The sequence below is a fragment of the Microtus ochrogaster genome, chromosome 8 (assembly GCF_000317375.1).
Source record: "Microtus ochrogaster isolate Prairie Vole_2 chromosome 8, MicOch1.0, whole genome shotgun sequence".
NCBI lineage: Eukaryota > Metazoa > Chordata > Mammalia > Rodentia > Cricetidae > Microtus > Microtus ochrogaster.
Genome location: NC_022015.1, coordinates 45834536 through 45851903, shown reverse-complemented (window position 1 = coordinate 45851903; position 17368 = coordinate 45834536).

Genomic DNA, 17368 nt, shown 5'->3' with positions numbered 1-17368 from the left:
CATGTCAGCATTGTTAATGACTACTATCTTAATGACTGCTATTCTCACTGGGATGATAAGGAATCTCAGGGTAGTAAATCTTTATTTATGGGTTTTTCTTTGGCCTTATGTTTCCTATTTTGAGATCTGTCAACTTTATTTGTCTGTGTCTCTATATCTATCTATCTATCTATCTATCTATCTATCTATCTATCTATCTATCTATCTATCTTTGTCCTTTGTAGGTATTGATCCTCTGCCAGATATATGCAGTGTCTTAGTTATGTTTCTATTGCTGTTTTAAGACACCATGATCTTCTAAGGCAGCTCTTACATAGGAAATCATTTAATTGGGACTGGCTTATAGTTCAGAGCTTTGGTCTATTGTTGTTATGGTGGGAAGCAAGGCTGCACGCAGGCAGACAATGGCGCTGGAGAGGTAGCTAAGAGTTATATATCTTGATACACAAGCTATAGGAAGAGAGAATGATACTGGGCCTGACTTGAGCTTCTGAAACATCAAAGCCTGCCCCCTCCTGAACGCCCACACTTCCTTCAACAAGGCCACACCTACCCCAACAAGGCCACACCTCCAATAATGCCATTCCCTATAGGGGCCATTTTCATTCAGAACACCACATGCAGCTAGAAATTATCTTCTTCCATTTTGTAGGCTGCCTCCTAATTCCATTAAATGTTTCTTTCACTGTGTATGAGCTTTTACTTCCATGAATCCTTATTGTTAGTTATTGGTAATATTTCCTAAGCAATTGGAGTTCTGTTCGAAGAGTGCTTGCCTCTCACCGTGTCTGGGACAGTTTCCCCTACCAGATTTCTGTAGTTTACTTTTGGGTCCTCTGTTCTGTCCCCCTAGCTCTTATGTCTGCTTTTATACAAATTACCATGCTGTACTTGTCTATGGTGTAACCTGGAATCTCATATGGTAAAACTTTCCACTATGGTTTTTTTTGCTCAGGATTGCTTTAGTATTCTGGAGTCTTCTGTGCTTGCATACATATTTTAGGATTGTTTTTTCTATTTCTGTGAGAAACAAAATTGAAATTTTGATGGAGATTGCATTGAATCTGTAAACTGCTTTGGTAGCAGAGCTGTTTCTACAGTATTAACTCTCCCAGTCTAGAGCATGGGAGTTCTTCCTGTCTTTTCCTATCTTTTCCAGTTTATTCCCTCCATGCTTTAAGGTTTTAACTAGAGAAATATTTCCATTCTTGATGAAGCTTATCAGATATTTTATTTTCTTTTTGAAAAAGTTATGAATGCATCATTTAGCATTTTTGTTATTGATATATAGGAAGACTACTAATTTTTAGTATATTTTTATTGGAAAATACTACTTTGTAAAAATTTTTATCAGACCTAAGAGTTTTCTCATATAGTCCATAGGGTCTCTAATGTATGAAAGTATATCATCCACTACTAAGGATAATAATTTCTTCCTTTCCTATTTGTATCTCTTTTATTTCTCTCGTTTCCTATTGCTCTAGCAAGACTCTGAGAACTCTGTTAAATGAGAGTGGAGACTCTAATGGAAATGACTTCAGTTTCCTCTCATTTAGTATAATGTTGGTTGGGTGTTTGTGGCATTTAGTCTTTATTATGTTGAAGTATATTCATTTTATTTTATTTCTTCAGGGATTTTAGCATGGAGGAATGTTGGATTTTTGTCAAAAGCATTTTCTGCCCTAATAAACTAATAACTGTGATTTTTGTCCTTGAATCAGCTTCTATAATGGGCTGTTTTTCTTGGCTTGTGTGTGTAGAACCGTCCCTACATCATCGGGATGAAGCATACTTAATCACAGTGAATGATATTTGATATGTTCTTGGACTCAGTTTGCAAAAGGGTTCTTATTTATTTATTTATTTATTTTTATTGGCAATGTTTGCATCTCTTTTCTCCAGGGAGATTGGCCAGTTTTATTCTTCCTATTGTCTGTTTATCTGGCTTCAGCATCAGTGTAACACTGGCTTCGTAGAAGGAATTGGATAGTGTTTATCCCTCTTTCTATCTTATGGGATGCTTTGAAAATCATTGACATTTTTCTACTGCTATTGCTATATATGTAAAATTTGAATTTTTGGAAACTTTGCGGTGTCATTGCCTGTGGCAAAAAGTTTCTTGGTGTTTTGAGTGTTGACATTGAGTTTTCTTCATTTGTTTGTTTGTTTTGAGTTAATTCTAGAGTAATTAACAGCCGTATTTCTCAGAAATGTTAAAATTATGAGTTTGTGTATTTTCTGTAGTTTCTCGAGCTATTGTATTGATTCCTAGCATGACTTCATCATGGTCACATAGAATACCTGAAGTTATTTCTGGGGGGAGGAAGGAATCAGTTTTTCAGTGGTGTCGCTACTGATAGGTTGTCATCCAGTAAATAACCTCCCACCCATGCTCACAGAAGCAACTCTAATTAATGCCAGTGGGCCACATACAAAAAGTTGACATGAAGGTTGCAGTGAAATAATGAGAAAAAATATGTTATGACATGAACATAACAGTTTCAGCAGGGGTCAGATGGTTATGAAAGAGAGTAACAAGGGTGGGAACAAACAATATGCATGTTTGAAACTATAAAGGGAAAAAAGTGAAAAATATTTCAATTTTCCTGCATGAAAGACTTGATTTTTTATCTTACTGCATCCTCCATTTTAGAGAACGTTGCATGGGCTGCTGAGAAGAGCGTGGGTTCTGTTGTGTTTGCATAGAAGGTTACGTAGATAATGATGAGGTTCATTTGATGGTGATGTCCTTTAACTCTGATGTTTCTCTTATTAGTTTTTGAAATGATGACCTATGTATTGGTGAGAGTAGAGCGTTGAAACTACCTATTATTATTGTCTTGGGGTTGCTCTGTCTTTAAACCCAGTAGTGTTTGCTTTATGAAATTAGGTGCACTAGTGTTTGGAACTGTAATTTCCTTTGGATGAATTGTTACCTTTTTTTTTTCATTTTCGAGACAGGATTTCTCTGTAGCTTTTGGTGCCTGTCCTGGAATTAGCTCTTGTAGACCAGGCTGGCCTCAAACTCACAGAAATGTGCCTGCCTCTGCTTGCTGAGTGCTGGGATTAAAGGCAGGCGCCACTATTGCCCGGTAAATTGTTACCTTAATCAGTATGAGGAGAACCTCTTTATTATTCTGACTAGTTTTAGCTTGAAATATAAATTTAGCTGATACTGGATTGGCAATTCATGCTCTCTTTCTCATTCCTTTTGCCTGGAATATTTTTTCTCATTATTTCACTCCCAAGACTGTTTTAGACTTTAATGATAAAATACATTTCTTGCAGGTAAAAAAAAATAGGTGGATTTTGTTTTGCAACTCTGTCTGCTAGTCTTTTTCTTTGGATTGGGGAATTTAGTCCATTAACATTCAAAGTTACAGATGAAAAGCGTGCATTAATTCCTGTCATTCAGCAGTGTTTGTTACCTTTCTGTTCCTTAGTTAGTCTTCTGGTATGGTTTATTAGTTCCGGAAGTCTCCTAAATATGATTAGTTTTCTCTTCAGTCTGATGACTCAGTCAGTTCTCTTCTGCAACAAATGTTTACTGGTCATGTATTCCAACAGCTTATTTTTTTTTTTATAATGTAAACATCTTTGTAAAGAAATTTTCATTTATTTATTTATTTATTTATTTATTTATTTATTTATTTATTTCTCTCTCTCTCGTGTGTGTGTGTGTGTATGTGTGTGTGTTTGTGTGATGCATGATAGTGGGAACATTCACATGCTATGGTATACGTAGTTGTCAATGGACAACCTTGTAGAATCTATACTCTCCTACCTTTATGTGGGTTCTGTGGACAGGGCTCTGGTCCCCAAGCTTTCATGACAAATGCCTTTACTTGTTAAGACACTTGCCAGGCCCCTATTGAATATATTCTTTATGCTTTCATACTGAAGTTCTTTTCCTTATCAGCCTAAGACCCCTAAGTTTTGTGTTAGAACAGTGTTCTAAAGTGTCCACACATTCTCTTCGTATTTTCTGACTGTATTTATTGATGTCCTAATATTCTATTTCTTTGATCTTGTCTTTCATTATAGATGTTTTCTCTTCTACTTGATGCACTTTATTAGTGAAATTTTCTATTGAACTATTTTTATTTGATTTATGTATTTTTCATGTCTAAAGTTTCTAAATTTTGCTTTTCCTCACTATTTATCTTTATTGAATTTTCTTCATATGTATTGAATTTCTTATCTTATTCAGCTCTTTGCTTAAATTTTCTTTGGATTCATTTAGGAGTTTATTTGCATTTTGATTCTATTAGATATTTTTATGATCATTCTTTTCCACTGTATGTCTTGGTGGGATTTTATCTAGCTCACTTTAACTGGGAGCCATTACCATACTGGGAGCTGGTATTTTTGTTGCATTGTGTGTACTTGCTTTATGTTCCGTTCCATGTTTCTTATATTACTGAATTGACATTCCCATACCTGTGGTTGTTTTGTTGGTTGGATTTTTTTTATCAGTTATGTTATCATTTGAAATATTTCCGAATTTAGGTGGTGCTAAGTTGTGGGAGACTTGGGGTGAGTAGTTCAGAAGTTAATACCTCAGTCCCTATGCTCAAGGAATAGAACGTTAGCTGTAGAAACCACCAATGATTGCATGGCTCTCTATGCTAATGTAATACTAGCCAGTTATGAAGAGTGGCAGGTAGAGGATGACCATGTCAGCACAGCGTTGTGAAGACTAGATTACCAGTCACTAAGCTTAGCAGTGAAAAGGGGAAGGCAGCCTGGGGAAGGTTACAGATTAGCACTAGATTAACTGAGAAAAACAACTGTGGTCGGAAAATTACCTGGCAGGGTTTGGGAAGCTGTTAGGAACCATGGAGCTTAGAGATATTAAAGTTTTGAAAGCTTATAGTTGAAAAGTAAAATGAGGAGGGTTTGGGGAAGAGAAAAAGAATAGAGGTTGGAAGGAGGGAAAAAGTGTGTGTAGGGAGAGCGGTAAAGGTACACTGTAGGAGATGAAGATGGTCAGGGGTGTTTGCGAAGCAATCACAATGTAACTGAGCAATATAGGAGCCAAAGCAATATTGTTGCAAGGTGATTTTACCAAAGAGGAGATTAAAAAAAGAAAAAAAACATTAAAAATTTAAAAATAATAAAAACCAACAATAACAACAAAAAGTCAAAGTGTAATAACAGTACATTAGTTTTTTTTTTTTTTTTATCATGCCAGTCAGTATTTCTTCCCTGGGAAGGATTCTGAGTTCTTTTCTTCCTGGTGATATTTCATACAATAAACTGTTCTCTTAGGGGAGGTGTAGTTTGCAATTCTAGTTCAAACTTATTGAGCAGGATGGGGTTTTGCATCATTCCAATGGGGTACGGGCCAATGATTGGGCTTCTGAGTTGAGCAGTATGTTCTTAGATCTCTCATGGATTAGGCAATGTGTATGTGTGTGTGTGTGTGTGTGCGTGTGCGTGTGTGTGTGTGCATGCACACACAGTGTGGTAACGCATCATGAGAGCCTTTGACATGTGTTGTTTCTAACTTAAGTGACAGCCTTGGGAGGAGTCAGCCATAATCTAACAAAGTCACACATTAGCCACTTTCCTTCAAGTCTTCTTAGCTATTCATGGGCTTTTGACCGCCTAGGATCTGCTGCAGCTCTTCCCTGGGGCTATTTAACATCACTGTGCAGGAGTGCAGTGTGGGCTCCTACTGATATCAGTGACCACCTCAGGAGGGGTCCTGCCACAACCTCAGTGTCACACCTTAATCCTTTGCTTTCTGCCCTCAGAGATGTATGGGGTTCTGGCTCTGATGGCTCCAGGGTCTACTGTCATTCTCCCATAAGGCTGTTCTGTGGTCCTGGAATGTGGGGAGGGAGACTGTAAGCCATCTGGTGGTTTCTACTGACCTCAGCAAACCCTTCATTCTGTTTTAAAGTCTTCTGCCGTCAGCATCCCTGCCTATATGTATCCTATTGTGGTCTGTGCCAGGTACATCTGCATGCTTGTGGAGGACAGGGCCACATGGCCTTTACTGTTAGTTGTCCCCCTTTACTCTTCTGTCCCACCCCTTCCCTATATAATCCTACTCTTATAGTTCCCCTTTATCTCTCCATAATGTTGTATTCTATTTCCCTCCCTTGGGAGATTTCCTTCTTCCTAAGACTGGAGTGGGTCTTAAATCCAATCAAACATCAGGTTTTTTTCCCCATAACATTCTTGTCATTATTACACGCACTGGCACAGCTTGCCACTCCAGTGTTATTGTAGTTCACATGGTTCGTAGCTAGGGGAGACTGTTGCTGACTTGGTCCTCCAACAGTTTGCATAACTACCTTCTGGAACCTGGAGAAACTTCCTCTTCAGTATCAATTTGATTTCTACATGTCATGTGACCAAAATGTGTGGTGTCTTTAGCAATAGGGTCTCACCATCAGATTCTGGTGGGCAACGAAGAGCATTGGAAGCAGCTTGTCTTGTTTGTGGTCTCTGACACCACTGAGGAACAGTTTGAGGGGAGGTATGCCATGACCCCTACTGGGCTTTTTATCTAGCAACCCGTGGCTTCTGGGAGTAGCATCATCATTCTCCGTGTAGGGGAACGTCAATGAAACTGTCTGACATTAACAGGTCAATCTGAAGCTTATAACATAGTAGTTTCCATATAGCCTTTCAAACATCCTCATTATTAGTTCCTCTTCTGCCGTCCTTTCCTCTGTCCTGCCCCCCACATCATGTTTTTAGTTCTTTGTGTTATTTCTTCAAACATATCAAATATTTGCCATATACCATCTTTGATAATTTCAGTATTAGAAGTCTTTTGGGAGCTGCTTCTGCTGATTGCTATGCCACAGATTCTTGTTCACAGTACATTTATAGCTTTACATTTTTTTGTGGACTTCATTGTGAACTCATGTTTATAAGAACATAGAGGGAATTATTTGGGGATTGATTGGCGGATGCTTTGGCCACAGACCTAGAGGGACTTTCATCTTGAGTTAAATTGTGTCAACTTGATTGGATTAAGAGAAGCCGAGAAAATCAGTAAATCACACCTTTTTGCATGTGTGAGCATTTACAGAGAGGATTCGCTCATAAGGACCCAATCAGACTAAACAATTTCTGATGAATTAAAAATCTGAGTGACCGAGTGGGAGGTGGAAGAACTCTAGAGGTGGGGCCTACTTACACCCCACCTGTTGGGGATATGTCTTTTCAATACATAGCTGGGTACCAGCCCCTTTCTGTGTTTCCTTCAGTTTGGCTGCCATGAAGTAAGCATCCCTTATCCACCATGCCTTTCCTGCCCAGATGTTTATCCTCACCACAAGTCCACAGCTATGGAGTCACGTAAGCGTGCACTGAAACTATGAGCCAAAGTAAATCCCCTTTCCTCTTATTTTGTCCGGCTACTATGAAACTAACCAGTATGAGTATACTTTAGCTTCTCCGTTTTTGAGTCTTGTGACCTTGCTAACAGTGTGAGGTCTCACAGACGGTCTCAGTCTCCTGACTTTATGCCTCTGTAGGCAGAGTAAAATTCTTAGCCCTGAAATTGGGGTCTGACATCCAGGCCAGTGTTATCCTTGAGGTGGAGATCTGGTTTGTACTTCTTGCTGGATAAATGCATGGTCTTGCTTTGTCACTGGCCTCAAGGGCGTTTTTCCTATTATCACATGTGCTCAACCATGTTCATATGAATGTATGTTTAAACCTGAGCACCCAAACTATGCTATTAATTTTCAGATGTGATGGCTCTGCTTGCTGCCACCACTGCTCTCTGCTCTTGGTTTGAGGTCCACAGCAGAGAATTGACACGACAGCTTCCCCATTCTGCTCCATCTTCCTGGCTGTTCTAACAGGTGTGTCCTTTGCTTTTGTTATTGTAGCCTATGTTTAGACTACCAGTGTGGGTTCCAGGTCCCAATTTTCTCTGTCATTTTCTCCTGTGCTTCTGCTCACATGAAGCCCCCTTCTGGGCATTCCTTTACTCTGCCTGCCCCCAAGGACTGTCTATATCCCAGGCCACCATCACAGCTTCATTCTAAAGCTCTTTCACTAGCCTGCTTCTGTCCTTCCTTCTAAAAGGGAGTGTTCCCCTTGATCCCACTTATCCCTTTGCATCTCGGCCAAGAGGAGGTTTGGTATGTGTCTTTTCACACTCTGGCTGTTACTGAGGGTGTAGGCCTGAAACATTTCTACAGAACAGATCAAGAATAATGTATTAGTTCTGAAATATGCAGAAAATCAGCTATGCTGAAATTAATATGTATTTAATTAATCTAAAGAGTGTGTTTAATGTTTTATTTAGCAGTTTAAGGTAGTTTTAGGTATGTGAATTTCAGGTTTTCAGGAAACAGACTGCACAAGGCCTATTTATATTGCTTTAATCCCTTCCAGACTGGATAAGAATATAAAATGTGTATATATTTGCACATGCAAAAATCAGGTGCATTTATGTGTGCACATGTTTTTACAATAAGCACAGAGGTACATAGTCTTATTTAAAATTTTTATGTGTTAGAAACATGCAAATTGGAGCCGTGAAGGTCTCTGAATTGGTTCCTCTCTCTCTCTCTCTCTCTCTCTCTCTTTTTCTCTCTTTCTCTCTCTCTCAGAAAGTGTTTTTAATCACTCCAGAAGGTTCCCATGTACCTTCCCTGTTTACAAGCCCCCTGTGCCCCAAGGTAGCCACTTTAATTTCATACAGCAGGATTAGCAACAAGCAACTGATTTCCTCATCTTTTTCTCTGAGCTGGTTCGTTCATTCTGTTCACTTTTTATTGGAGGCACTGAGAAATTTGTATTTATTTTACCCTTTTATTTTGTGTCTTGTATTGGCAATGCCTTTTTTTCTATTTCTTCTAATCCTTTCTCCTGTCTATTAATCAAGCTTAGGTTCAGGTTTCAGTTACAGTGAGATTTATATTATTTCGATGAAAGGATTCTCATATATATTTGACTTAACAATGCCTTAAAATGAATCAGGATTGTTATTCTTCCCTCAACCCCCCTAGGGCTTTAGAATGCTTTAATTCCAACATTTTGCCTTCATTCTTTGATATTATTTATAGCTACTTTGGTTTCACTTTATTGAAAAAGAAACTCTAGATCAGCTAATGCTATTTTTTTCTGTAGGTAGCACTGTTTATGATATCTTTGCTGGTGTCGCTATTGGCTGGTGCATCTCAAGGCTCCCCACCCCCAGTTGCCATTTTCTTCTTGCTCACATACACCTTTTATATTTCTCACAGGATCCATACACCAGCAGAAAACTGTCTTATATTTTTGGATCAGAGAAGGCTTGTTTTACTCTGGTGTTTACCAAGGGTGAATTTGCTCTTTTGACTACCCAGCTACTACCCTCGGGGTTAGGCCAGTTGGAGGAGTATTTATTTGTTTGTTTATTTATTTTAAATTCTAATCTGGCAGATGGAGAAACAGTCTTTTATGACTCATACCATTTTGAAGATGGCTCTTCCTAGCTCTGGTTAAAATTCACCCAAATCCAGTGGATCCTGTTCTTGGGAGTGGCTGTTAGCGTGAGGACTCACATCATGTACTATGGCTCTGCCTTCCTGTTTTGACTCTGTGTGTGGCTTTGTGGTTTATGTGTAAGAGATGATGCATAAAAGTCAATAGCTCTGAGTTCTTCAGGGCAGTTTTCTGGAAGTTTCCTGGCATACCATCACTAGCCTCTCCAACCCCTCCAGCTTTATTCTTACTTATCGTTCACCTGACCATCATCCTGAGAATACCAAGTATCAAGCTGCCTATATTATGTTCACAGGCATTTGTGTAAGATGTGGTTTGTTCATTCATCTCTGCATCTTTTGAGCACCTCTGGAAGATTCTGTATAATGTCTGAGATAAAGCAGTGGACAAAAGATACCGAGTACCTAATTCTGTGTAGCTTACTCCATAGTTACGGGGAACACAAAAACAAATGTATCCTACTTAGGATGCATCACGTCTCAGCCAATGACAACTACTAAAGAAACAAGTCAGTCAGGGAAGTGAGCTCGAGAAAGCTGATGGGGGCGTGGTGGCTATTTTAAATAGGCAGCCAAGGTTGTCTTACAGGGAGAGAAACACCGGATAGAGACTTAGTGGGGCACAAGCATGTTTTGTGGCAGGGGAAACTTTGGGCAGAGGGTACCAGTGCTCTGACCCTGAGGCAGCAGGAGGGAAGCTGGTAGATTTGACCTTAGAGTCAGGAAGAACGGCAGAACAGGGACAGTCTAAGACAGGCTTGAAGAAGTTAAGAGAAATGAAGAGTCCTTCAGCTTTTATAGAGGAAAACATACTCAAGAGTTATTTGATAATTCAGGGTAAGAACAAGATTCATCTGAATCATCACTCATGTTAGCAAAGTACAGACTTGAAAGATGAGGATCACAGATGTCCTTATTTCATCTGAACTACTTGATATTTCAAAAATATGACAAAAAGGAACTCGAGAGAGAATTGCTCTTGCAGCATCTTGGGAAGAGCAACTTGAATATGTTTATTATACAGAACTCTTACTTTCTAAGGTGTTGATACGTGGATATGTACATGCCACTCTTGGTACCAATTTCTACATTCATCGTTTTTCTGATTGTTGACCTAATATGCAAACTTAAGAGAGGAAGGGTTTATTTTTTATCACACTCTGAGGACATATCCCATCATGACTAGGAAGGTAGCTCTATGGTAATGGGAACTTTCACCTGAGACACTTTACTCCTCAGGCTTCAGTAGGACAGGAATAAAGACGGCTGTTTTCATGGTTCCTTGAAATACCCACCCCCATACACACACACAGGGACCGGGGGAGATTCTAGGGTTCAAAATAATTACTGGGATTTTAAAGCAGACTTCCAAAGCCAGAAGAAATAATCGGAAACTTGAAGATACATTAACTGAGACTACTTAGTAAAAATCAGAAAAGAACAAAGTAAAGAAAGAAGTAGAGCCTGAAAAAACTTTTGGATACCATTAACTTTATCAAAATACCCATAATAATAGACACAGAATGAGAAAAGTGATAGATCAGAAAAGTATTTAAAGAAATAATGACTTGAGGTTTCCCAAATTTGATGAAAAACATTAATCTGAAAACTCAATAAGCTTTGTGACATTCATGTGGATGAACTGAAAACGATTTCATCTAGAAATGGTATAACCAGCCTGCTAGCTGAGAGCCAGTCAAGGAGACGGCCTTGAGATCCGTGAAGGAAGCAGCTCTTCATGTACAACTGTGATTCTTATTCTGCTGCTCAGTGATTTGGGATTAGAGGCCCCAGGGGTGGTAGGGGCTGGGGCTGGGGTGGTGGGAAGACATTTCAAGGGGCTCAAATTAAGATTTTCAAACAAGAATTCTATGTCCACTAAAACTATCACTTTAAAGTTAAAGGTAAACGAATATATCATCTTAAACAAAACAGAAAGCATTTGTCTCTGGTGAGCCTCTTGTAAAACACTTAAAGAGTTGGCCTGGTGAGATGGGAACTCAGCAGGTAAGGTGCTTGTCCCTGGTTAGTTGAGAACTCAGCAGGTAAGGTGCTTGTCCCACACACTGTTAATTCGATGTCTTGAACCCATCTAAAGGTAGGAAGAGAGAACAGACTCCACAAGTTGTCCTGTGACAGCCGTGTGCCATAGCACCCCCATCAAGAACATAGACAATAGTAATACATTTTAAAAAATTAAAATAAGTGTCAGAGTCCTTCAGGCTCACATTAAAGAAATTAAACAAGAACTTGAATCCATGTAAAAAAATAGGGAGCATTAGTTAAAGCAATAGCACAGGCAACTTAAAAAGATTATATGAATATAGTTTTTATAGTTTTTAAACTTTCTCCTGTGTGGCTTAAAGGAAACTTCATAGAGCAATAGTTGAACAATAGAGTAAAACTTCATAGGATAACAATGATATGTGTGTGTGTGTGTGTGTGTGTGCGCGCGCGCGCGCACGCGCTAATGGGCACACAGTAGATAAAGGTACAATTTATGTGAAAAGATGCTAGAGATGAGTAAACAGAGCTGGACAGTCTTTAGGGTTTTTTTTTTTAAATAGTGTTAAAAGTAACTTGGTATTAATCCAAATTAGATTACTGTAAGTGAAGATGATAATTGTTCTCTTCTGGGAAAGACTAAGAAGAGAAGATGTGATTTTTATTTTATTATCCTATTTCTACTCACACTTTACTGGAGATAATAGCCAGATAATTGAGTAAGAAACAAATAAAAAGCATGAATACTGGAAAAGAAGAATTTGGCTTATATTTACAGATCACATGATCTTGTTTATAGCAAATTCTAAAAAATCACCAAAAAGCCCATAAAATTGAAAAGGTCAGCAAGTTTGCAGGATGCAAAATCACTATATTAAACCAGCAGCATCATTTCATATTAGCAATAACAACCAAACATTAAAAAAAAACCAATTTCATTTCCTATAACATTAAACGAGAGAAACATTTAGGAATACAGTAGACAATGGAAGAGCAACACTGGGCTCCTGAATGCTGCAGAGCAGGGTTGAAGACACTTGGCAAAGTCTAAATGAATGGAAAGACAATGCTCACAGATGAGCTACTGAACGCTATTGATGTATCTGCTCCCAAGGAGGTCTACAGAATGGACAGAATCCCCTTCAAAACCGCTGATGCTTTTTTCCTTCCAGTGACTGACAAGCTGACTTTGATATTCACTTGGAAATCCAAGGTGCCTAAATAGCCAAGACAATCTTAAAGATGACTGTAGGATTCATATTACCTGAGTTCAAAATTGATATAATATCCTCTGAAGAAAGCCTTAATGAAATTCGATTCCTTGCATGCTAATAAAAAAGGAATACAACGTTACATCAATCAAGAAGGCTGCTGGGATAAAGACAGATGTGCTGATTAATAAAATTGAGCTTCTAGTAATCCTTATGTTTTAAGTTTTTGTTTTATTGGTAAAAAATGCTTATGTATGTGCCTGTGTGTGAGTATGTACACATTCACACAGTCATGTGGGTCCCTATGGAGGACATAAGAGCACTGGACCCCTTGGAGCTGGAATTAGCAGCATGACGTTTGTGCTGGACACTGACCTTGGGTCCTCTGAAAAAGCAGTGGGTGCTCATATTGACTAAGCCATTGCTCTGGCTCCCATGTTTTTAGACAATTTTTGTTCAAGGATATATGTACAAATCCATGGACAAAAATATAATCTTGTCGACATTTGATGCTGGCACTGTAATTGTCCACCTATTGAAGAATGCTCCTGGACTTATGCTTCCCACCACACGCAAAAATTAATTCAGCACAAATCAATGTCTTAAATGTAAGAGTTAAAACTGCAGAAACTCTGTGTTTAAATCACATTGACCTTGGGTTAGTCAATTTCTTTTTTTTAGAAATTTTTAATAATTTTTTTATGTGTGTGAATGAGCATCTTGTGTGTGTGTGTGTGTGTGTGTGTGTGTGTGTGTGTGTGTGTGTGAACAGCATGTATATGCTTCATACCTAGCGAGGTCAGAGATCTGACCTCAGAGTCCCTGGACTGGACTTTAGGACAGTTGTAAGCTACCACGTTAGTGTTAGGACTGACTCTGGGTCCTTTGCCCTAAACAGCAAATAATTTAAACTTCTGAGTCATCTCTCTTGCCTCTATAATTTCTTAGGTATACCACATAAAGCAGAAGAGACCCATTAAAAACATATTTGACTTAATGAAAAATAAATTCCTGCATTATAAAATTAGTGAAAACGAAAACTACAAAGTGGGAGAAATACACATCATGTATTTTACATGATTTGACATCAAGAACGACTATTCTTTTAATACATCAAACAAATGACCGAGTTAAAGGTGCATAAGATAATTAAAATGAACATTTCTTTAAAAAAGACACATGAGGCTGGGTGGTGGTGGCTCACGCCTTTAATCCCAGCACTCGGGAGGCAGAGGCAGGTGGATCTCTGGGCATTCGAGGCCAGCCTGGTCTACAAGAGCTAGTTCCAGGACAGGCACCAAAGCTACAGAGAAACCCTGTCTTGAAAAACCAAAAAAAAAAAAAAAAAAAAAAAAAAAAAAAAAAAAAAAAACAAAAAAAAAATAAAAAAGACACATGAGACACATGAATGACCAATAAGCCTATTGAGAAACGGTCCATACCAATCAGCAGTATGAAAATTCAAGTAAAATATGCATATGATGGGCAGTGCAAGTGTGGATGAGGTGCAAAGAGTTTGGGGAAAATGTTTAGTCAATTCTTTAAAGTTACCATGTTACTCAGCAAATCCTCTTCAAGGTGATGTTGAGGAAGAATTAAAGCATACCCACAGTTGAAGGAGCTGCGGACCGCTTCCTGCCTCCCAACTCCCAGCTACCCACCTAGCTTATACCCCAAAATAACAACACACAAATTGTATTCATTTAAACACTGCTTGGCCTATTTCCATTCATGTGTGTAGCACCACAAGGTGCACTTACCAGGAAGATTCTAGCCTACGTCCATCCTGGGTCGGAGCTTCATCCCATCTGCCCTGGCAATGAGTTGCATGGCGTCTGTCTGAGGCGTCTTACCTCACTTCCTCTTCCTCCTAGCATTCTGTTCTGTTTACTCCACCCACCTATGTTCTAACCTACCAGGGCCAAGCAGTTTCTTTATTAATTAACCAATGACCTTCCTCCATCATACCCACATAAAAGCTGTACATGTAGTTTAATTACTGAACTACTTACGCTGGAAAATGACTACAGCTGATGTCTATCAATAGTTTAATAGCTATAGGAAATGTGCTGGAACCACACTGTGAACTATTTTCCAGCCATAAGTGAATGACTTATGACTTACATGAACATGACACCCCATAGGTAAATCTTGAAAACATGCTACGAGATGGAGACAGGGTAGAAAAGTTCACACGGACTGCAATTCCATTTATATGAAAGCACAAAACATGAAAATCCATGGAGATAGAAAGATGGGAGGAGGCAATGAGACTGCCTGCTGATTGGTACGGCACTGCTTTCCTGGGTAAGGCACACGCTCTAGAATTAGACAGTGGTAACCATTGCACAACTTGGTTAATATGAACAGAATCCTTGGAATTGTATAATTTATAATTGTAAATTTCATGGTGAAAGGTTTCTATACTCCGGTATTAAGCCCTCTCCACCAATCAAACGACCCAATCAAGAATCAATAAATCCAGGTTTAATCTGAGCAAAGCATTCCTTGGTGGCCCTAGGGGAAGAAGAGAAACCCAGGAGAGAGACCCACTAGGCACGTTGGGGGTGGGGGACTCTTCTAAAATAGCACGTGGGTGTGGTCCCAGCATCTCTGGGGGAGGAGCCACCAATGGTGGGTTTTCTTAGGGCCGGGCTCTGGAATGGGGCAGCTCCAGGAAGCTGGACATTCCAAACACAAGGCATATGAAAAAAAAATTGGTATCTTTGAGGCTGCTGCTTGATGTGCTGAGGGCGGGGTCTTTAATGGGGCCACCCCCAGCTGGGGATTCCAAAAACATGGCATATAAAATAAAAAATTGGCATCTTTGGGGTTTTTTACAACAGGAAAAAAATGCATGTTAGAAATGTATTCTATGTTTCTAAATAATAGCCAGTACATTTGTATCAATGACGCTAGAAAAAGGAGGTAGCTAGGAGATCATTGCGTTCTTCACGAAGAGCACTGGATCAAGAGTCCTTAATATTTCGGCGATTGTTTAGAAATCCTTTCTACTCAGAAGCATCTAGTACTTGTCAGTGCTGAACTGCAGATATGGCCCCAAACTTTGTCACAGAGGTTTGTGCCAAATGGCCCGCCCATATTACCTCTGGGAGAATGTATGTATACACCACTTTGTAAACTGTAGCTTCTCCTCTGAACAACAGAGATTCTTTATGCTCAGGGGCAAATTATATCCATGTCAGAATATGAGTTTGTAAAAAAGCCTAAATAATATATGCAAGACACTTTTGACAACCTGCATGCAGTAACAAAAGTCATAATAAAACAGTAAAGGAGACTTTATTGTTAGCCAAAAGCTCCAGTGGATGAACTTGCCATTAAGGTTTTTTTTTTTTTAGAGATCAGAACCTTTGTGTTTTGCCAAGCTCAGCTTTGCCTTGCTCACTGTATATTCATGTCAGTGTATATACTGAGTATTGTATGTTTTATAACATGGGATGCTATGAACATAATCACACATGCTACACTTTGACTAATACAGGTGCTCTGTATATGTATGTACCATATTTATATATCTCCATGTGAACAAGCACAGGATGGGAAAGTGGGACCCACGTCTTACTGAAATTTGATGTTCTTTTACCTAATATTATTCAGAGATGCTCCTGTTTGAAATGTGTTTCTGATCTTTTTTTGTGTGAAAATATAAAAAGCCCTTCCAAGAATAGGAAGCCAGTTTAGGAATGAAACTTCCTCTCTTACTTAAAGGGCTGTGTTTTCCTATGCAAATGTAGCAAAGCCCAGAAATTAGCAATGACTGCTAAATTAACACACTTGAAGAGCTTGGCTGGTTCTAATAGGCAGTCAAATGGTCTTGTTACATTGTAATGGTGCCAAGCTAATTGAAGTGATTACTGTTGCTCATGAGCAGCCTTTTTGAAGTAGAAGTCTTTTAAATTATCCATAGACGTTAAATGTCAGACACTATTGTGTAATTATACTTTGTAAATGCTGAATGTCATAAGGCATCACAGGTAATTGAGGTTTACAGAGAGGAGCTTTTTCTAAACCTAATTGGGCATCAATTCTTTGTCACTTTTTCTGAATCTAATTGGGCATCAACTTTTTGTGCCAGGGGACACTCCAATGCTTCACAGTCTCCCTGTCTCCCCTCCCCTCTCCCTGATAGACCTCCTCACGGGGCCCTACATGCCAAGATGTTTCCAAACCACTGGGCTAACAAACGGCTGTTTGTCTCACCCCGGGCGTCTTCTGGGACTGTGATGCTGGTTTGGGATTTCACAGACTGAAGCTTTCTGAAGCCTGCTGTGGCTATCATGGCAGAATGAGGCCATCTGAGCAGAGCATCCCTCCTTGGGATCTCAGCGTGTCCTGGGATTTCCACTGTTGTAGTGATGGGGTACTGCATAGGATTTTTGAGATGCTAAAAGCAGAGGATTTTCACAAACCTAAAATAGCCCTTTGTTTTCTGCCCCTCTTGTTTCATGGATTGTGTTAGAGTTCATATCGTCCATCCCAACTTAAAAACACATTCATGCAAGCAATTTTCCCCTCTGCTTCTGTGACAGCCATGTCAGAACTCTGAGGCAAACTTCAGAAGGTTCGCATGTCTGACCAGTGTGAATCCTGCTCTGACCAAATGGTGAATACTGCCGAATGTCTTGCTGTTCACTAGGAATCCTTCAGTTTGGCCGACTGGGAATA